Consider the following 6,733-nt stretch of genomic DNA (forward strand, 5'->3'; position numbering starts at 1 on the left):
GCTGAGAGGGGTAATCCCACAGTTCTGTGGGCAGAACTGGAATTGCCTGCAGTGGTAACCACTCAGCAGAGCTGTGGCTGAGTGAGGCCTCTCAGCACGTAGCTTTTATTACAGTCTCAGCAGGCAGTGTTTGCTAAGCGTAAGAATCTCGTGCTGGGGGTTCCTATGGAAGGTGGGCAAAACACACAAACCTATAGATTTTTACTTTAATAACTTTTTATTGAACCACTTCACCACACTATACTGTGAGGGACCTAAACCACATATTCATAAATCATAGCTCTGACAAAGAGCAGCATGAGAAGACAAAGGGGAACAGACTGACAATGGCAAGTGAATAAACACAAACTCCAATAATGAAATGTTGGCTTGTATATACTGGCATTTAAAGTCCATTCCATGAAATGTAATAAAGTGAATGTTTGTGATATGAACACAAACCCCCAGAGAGATCCTCTATTAAAAAAATCATTACCTTCTTTCTGTATTGGTTTCTTTCTCTAAAGCCCAACTAAAATGCCCTAATGTGTTCTACAGCAGCTGCCAAATATTAATGTTAACAAAAGGAATTGCTTTGTACTCAGATGCTCTCAGATCATTGAGGCCAGCCATTCCCCAGCACTGCCAAGGCCACCACTAACCATGTCCCCAGGTGCTACACCTACACGGTTTTTAAATCCCTCCAGGGCTGCTGACTCCATCACTCCCTGGGCAGCTGTGCCAATGCATGAACACAGTGAAGAAATTTTCCCTAAGAGCCAATCTAAACCTTCCCTGGCACAACTTGAAGCCATGTCCTCTTGTCCTGTCCCTTGTTCCCTGGGAGCAGACCCTGACCCCACCTGGCTACACCTCCTGTCAGGGAGTTGGAGAGAGTGAGAAGGTTCCCCTTGAGCCTCCTGTTCTCCAGGCTGAGCCCCCACAGCTCCTTTAGCTGCTCCTCATCAGATTTGTGCTACAAAGCCTTCCCCAGAAAGGCCTTTTCCAACCTGAATGATTCCAAGATTACAGCAGACAGCTGCTCTCAAGGATTGCTTTCAATAGCTGCAGCTTTTGTTACCACTTGGCTGCTTTGATGTTGCTCTGGACTTGTTCTAAGTTACACCTCTGTGTAGTGGAATGGTTTTCGTTGACCTGGCCTGACCAACAACTTGTTGTCTTGAAAAGTGTCAGCTCTGTCTATTTTCATTTATTGCTGATTTTGACAACTTCAAGAATCACAGAATATCCAGACATGGAAGGGACCCAGGAGGATCATAGAGTCCAACTCTTGGTCCTGCACAGGACATTCACCAGCATCACACCATGTGCCTGAAGAAGGAAGGGAGGGACAGAAGGTAGTAGGGGAAGGAGGGGTTTTGTTTCAGATATTAAGATATATTCATAGCTTCATAGAATGTTAAGGGGTTGGAATGGACCTCAGAGATCATCCAGCCCCAACCCCCTGCCCTGGGCAGGGACACCTCCCACCAGAACAGGTTGCTCAAGGCTTTAGCCAGCCTGGTTGTGAACACTGCCAGGACTGGAGCAGTTCCAGCCTCTCTGGGCACTCTGTTCTTCAGAGGAGTCAGGATGACCCACTGCACAATCCCAAGTCTTTCCTGTCTGTCAGGTGTTGTCTAACACAAGCTAGAGGCACCACTGGTCAGAGTGGAGATTTTCACATCTGGAGAAGCAGAGAGCACAGAGCAGCTGCTGTGTTACTAGTGCACAGAGGTAACCCCCAATAACTTGACAGACACCAAGGGAAAACTAGCCTTTCCCACAAAGGACTGGTGTGTAACACATAAACTGCAGGTGAGAGTGAAGCCACAGGTAAGCACCACACAGAGCTCTATTTTGCTTAAGGCTTTGGCCTTGCACAGGCTCTACAGGGAACAGGAGGGGGTTTGAGTGGCAGCCTACCCTTTGCAAGGGCTTCCAGGCTTATGGTTCCTGTGCTGAGAGCTGTTTCACCTCCCACCAACCACATCTGCCCTATAGCTCCGAGGGAGCTTGGCACAGGAGAGAGTTACCCCTGACGCTGACTGTTCCACCACAGTGCCAGTTTGTCTGTGCTCTTGGCAGAATGGGAATGCACTGAGGAGAACACTGACTGGCTTTTTGAGATAATTCTGCCTTGCAGTGATGTTCTGGTCTGCAGTAACCTTGCCTTAAGCTGCAGCTTCTGGAATCTTTGTCTCTTTAAGCCTTTGTGGACAGATGCTTGTGAAGGTTGACATAAGGAAACAGGATGGAGAGTGAGCAGCATCAGGCAATGCCCTAACTTGAGATGCTTCCAAGAGATGCAAATGCTTGTAACCCAGAGGAATATGCTGTGCAGAGTCACCCTAGCTGGCACAGGGACCAAAACCAGCCCGGCATGAAGAATTTTATTTAATTTATTTATTATGAATCTATGATTTTGGGGATTAATTTATCCAGTAAAACACGAAGGAGCTGCACTGCAAAGGAGAGCTAAAACAGGCTAACACAGTCTACTTGCAGCCTCTTCTGGGGCTAATACATACAGGTCTAAGCCTTTAGTACAGCCAAACATCCCCTGCTTCCTTCTCTACCTCTACCCATGCTTTTCCCCTGCACTCCTGTGCCTGCTTCCCCGCAGCACAAGCAGGAGCTGGTCCTGCTGCAGCAGCCACCAGTCTGAGCTCCCAGGGTTATTTTTCATTTTCAGGAGGATGAAGGGCTCAGGGCAGGAATCCTGTTGTTTCAGAGCATGTGGTTTACATTAACATTTCCAAGAGGTATTTGTATTTGCAAACACTACCATCTGCTGAAAGGAATACTTTGCATTTTTACAAGGTTAATTTCATTTCAAACCCACTGATTGAATTGGTAGCAGAAACCACTCTCATTTGCTTACAGTAGTTAGTGTCCCAACACAGCCAGCCACAAGCCATGTCTTTACAAGGAAAGACTGTTCAGTCCTGGTATTTGGTACAGGTTTTCTCCAAATTCTCACTGAAATAACTTTTCTAATTGCTAATGCATAAAAGCTATTTCAAATTACAGCCTGTTGTTACACTTGTGATCAGCCAATGGACTTCTTGTTAATATGAGGTGAGTGTTAAATCTGTAATGCATAATTTGATGCATTTTCTTTCTTTGTCCTTACTCTTTTCAGATACTTGTCTCAAACCCTGCAGTTTTCCTCAAAGTTCCTGTAGTTGGAAATTCTTTTAAATTGTTTTTTACTCACTTGGCAGTTCACCAAGAGAATTCAATATTGAACAGCAAACTGCTTTGGTTGGGCACAAAAGTCTGTGCTATGTCTTGCTTTCTTCATCAGATTAGTGCAAATGATTGCAAACAAGAAATCCATATTTTGGAGCTAATTTTGGGGGCTCATCCCTGCTAATAAGCTAAATGAACAGGAGAGTTATGAATCTCTCCAGGCAGGATCAGACCATGCAGATGGCTCTCACCACTGCTGTGTGACCAAGTCTTCCCATTATTCCTGAATTTATCCAGCTTGAGGCATATGCCAACTTGCAGTGTCTTGTTTTAAATATAGAGATTGTTTCCCTCCCCCTTTCCCCAAGGAGACAATAAGTTTTGGCTTTATACTATTGGTTTGGATTTTCCCAGAGATGTCCCAACATCTTTTTTCACTGCAGTACACAATCCCCAGCTCTAAAGTACAAACACAATTGGGTCTCCCTTTTCCATGTGCTGTGGGACAGGACAGCAGCCCAGCAGTGTCCTTTCCCCTCTACTGCTATAAAATAAGAGCAATCTCCCCCTGCAGCATCCCTGCACACTGCTCAACTGGTGTCTGCTATAAGCTGAGGGACTCAGCCAATAGAAAGTCTCTTTAGTGCAGACTTTGATTCATGTCGATTGCCATGAAATGCAATAACAAATATAAGACCAGACCAGCCCTTGAAGACAGTTTGTGCTTTCAGACATCACCTCAGGAATGAGCATATCAGCATTTAGCCCAAAACCATTGTGACTTTCAGTGCACACACAGTGTTTATGGTTGGTGTCTCCAGCCATGCTGTGGCTGGAATAGACTGAGACCTCTGTGTTCCATCAGCCTGGGCATAAAAACAGTCCCAAGTGCTCCCTGTTGGACAGGGACAAAGGCATCTGCCCTGCCAACTCCAACAGGAAGCTGGCTTAGCTGAAATCACAGGGTGAAATGCAGAGCCCATTTAAGCTGATGGGAGTCTGACTACCTATTTCAATGGACACAGAGGCCTTTACTTCTTAACTCATGCTCACACAGAGTTTTCAGTCATGTTCTCTTGCTTAATGCCATTTCCAGCTTCTATGCCTTTTGTTAGGAACAAATATGCAAAGCTAAGAGCTATTCCAGGTAAGCTACCCTCAGTACTGTGACTCTCAGAAGGATAGCAAAGAGGCCAAGACGAGTGCTGGGTAGGTCCCACCCAGTGTCCTGCCCCATCCTGACCCCAAGAACATAAGCATTGATGAAAGGTAGGAGTAGCAAATATCCTTAGATAAGCCTCATCTTCCCAGAGGCACAATGTGCCTTCAGCATTTGTGACAGAGATCTGCCGTTGATTTTTGGTTTATTTGCTTTTTAACCTCTGAGTAGTCACAGAATCATAGAATTTTCTGAGTTGGAAGGGACCCTCAAGGATCATTGAGTCCAACTCCTGGCTCTGCAAAGGACATCCCTGAGAATCCCACCCTGTGCCTGAGAGCATTGGCCAAACACTCCCTGAGCTCTGTCAGCCTTGGGGCTGTGACACTACCCGGGGGAGCTGTTCAGTGCCCAAACACCTCTGGGGGAAGAACCTTTCCCTAATATCCAACCTAAACCTCCCCTGACACAACTTCAGGCCATTCACTCAGGTAGTGATGATGCTGTCTGGAGATAATTCCTTCTGACCAGAGGCACGAACACAAAAGCCCAGGGCACTGATCTGCAGAATTCCTTGATTCAGTCCTGTTTGTCCATAGACAACACACATAGTCCTGAGAACAGCAGGAAAACAAACAGCAAGAGGCAATACCTGTGCTCTCAGCCATTCTCTCAGGGCTAAGTGCTGTCTCCCTGAGCTTGTCTCAAGTGTTGCCTTCTGTCCTTATTCACACCGAAGCTTTCTCCTGTCCTCTCTCAAAACTTGCACCTTCTCCTGCTGCGTAGCTGCTTAGTTGCCCAAACCATCTAAACCCAGCAAAGCCTCCTATTCCCACACACAGCCTCTCTGCTGGACACCACAGTGCATCTCTTTGAAGCTCTCTGGCCACAGGAAAACATAAATGTTTGTCAGAAGTGTGAAATTCTGGAACAATTCCAACCCAAACACAGTGGTGGGAGGTAGATTCCTGCTCTCTTCTCCAGCATCTTTGCTGGGTCATTTTGAGCTGACCACCACTGTCCAGGCAGTAGGCTCTTTATAAGCCTTATTTGGACATTGTATTACCAGAGGGCACAGCCTGAACCTGAGTCAGAGCTAATAGTGACTGAAGGAGATATGGGAGGAAGAGGTTGGAGTCTGATTTATAGTTTAGCCTGAGGAAAGAGAGGCTTTGGCCCACCTGGCAGACCAGGAGATCCTGCTCTGCCTTTCCGTGCTGTTATGGGACTACAGAGACCCTACCAACACTGTGGGCTGTGGGCCTCGCTGACCAGCCCTTCTCTCTGCACCCTTCAAAAGGAAACATTTGGGAATATCTCCTTTGTATCACTGCTCTGGCACAAAACAGGGAAGACTCATCCTTTTAAAAACAGCCCTGGAATGGCAGTGGGGGTGGCAGTGCTCCCTCCTGCACAGATCTCGGAGCAATGCTGGCCAGGGGTCAGGTCTGGCACCAGGGGTGAATCCTATTTCCCTCAAGAGATAAGAGCAATTCATGCAAAGTCCATGTGTAGCAGAGACAAAGGGAATTTTGCTTATATCACAACTTGGTTTCTAGTTGCTTTGCTAGAGGAAGACCAATATAGTGTATCTGCACATCTGCTGTCATGGAGAAAACTACTTTCCTCAGCATTGCTGTGAGAGAAAGCAGGAGAAGCTGAAGGAACATCCCCCAAGTCTCCTCTTTGTGCTTGATTTCCTGGCTGGTTTTAGAGACAGGTAGTTTTTGCTAATGAGACTTTCCATTATAAAGTTTCCATTGCTTTGGAAAATATTAACTTTGCCCTGCAGTTATAGTTAGAATATCCTAAAGATTTAGTTCCCAGTAATAACAGGGCTAAACCACAGCACTGCCAGAGGCAAAAACTATATTATTTGAAATGAAACTTCTCATAAATATCCAGCTATGAAGTCATTTGATATCAAGTGCTCTTTTATAAACTGGACAAGGCAAACTGTCCTATCCATCAATGTTAAAGTTGCCAAGGAAAATGACTCTATATTCATTGTCTGCAAGTTTCAGAGATCTCCCTCTCTCTATTAGGCTTTGCCAGGAAACACTGTGGTTTGCCTCTTTTAAGAGCTTTGCAGGTCCATGTAACTAGGAGCACCACCAATGTGGTGAGGTTTGAGCTTAGGCTCAAACCTCCTCCTGTGTCCCTCCTGCCACTGTGTCTCTGCTGGGAACTGGAGCGACAGGGACACACTCCTCCTGGCTCTCAGCAGCCAGAACTGACATTACTGTTCAGTCTTTGTTAGGTGCAAGCACCTCAGAACACTGTCAGAACCATGTGGCTTTGGGGGCTTTTATTTTGTTTTTTTCCAGCCCCTCTCCAGATGCTTAGAGCACATTTGCTGCTGTCTGCAACAGGGACCAGGACAGTTTTCAACCATCCTGC

This window comes from Acanthisitta chloris, unplaced genomic scaffold (genome assembly GCF_000695815.1).
Source record: "Acanthisitta chloris isolate BGI_N310 unplaced genomic scaffold, ASM69581v1 scaffold8601, whole genome shotgun sequence".
In the NCBI taxonomy this organism is placed as follows: Eukaryota; Metazoa; Chordata; class Aves; order Passeriformes; family Acanthisittidae; genus Acanthisitta; species Acanthisitta chloris.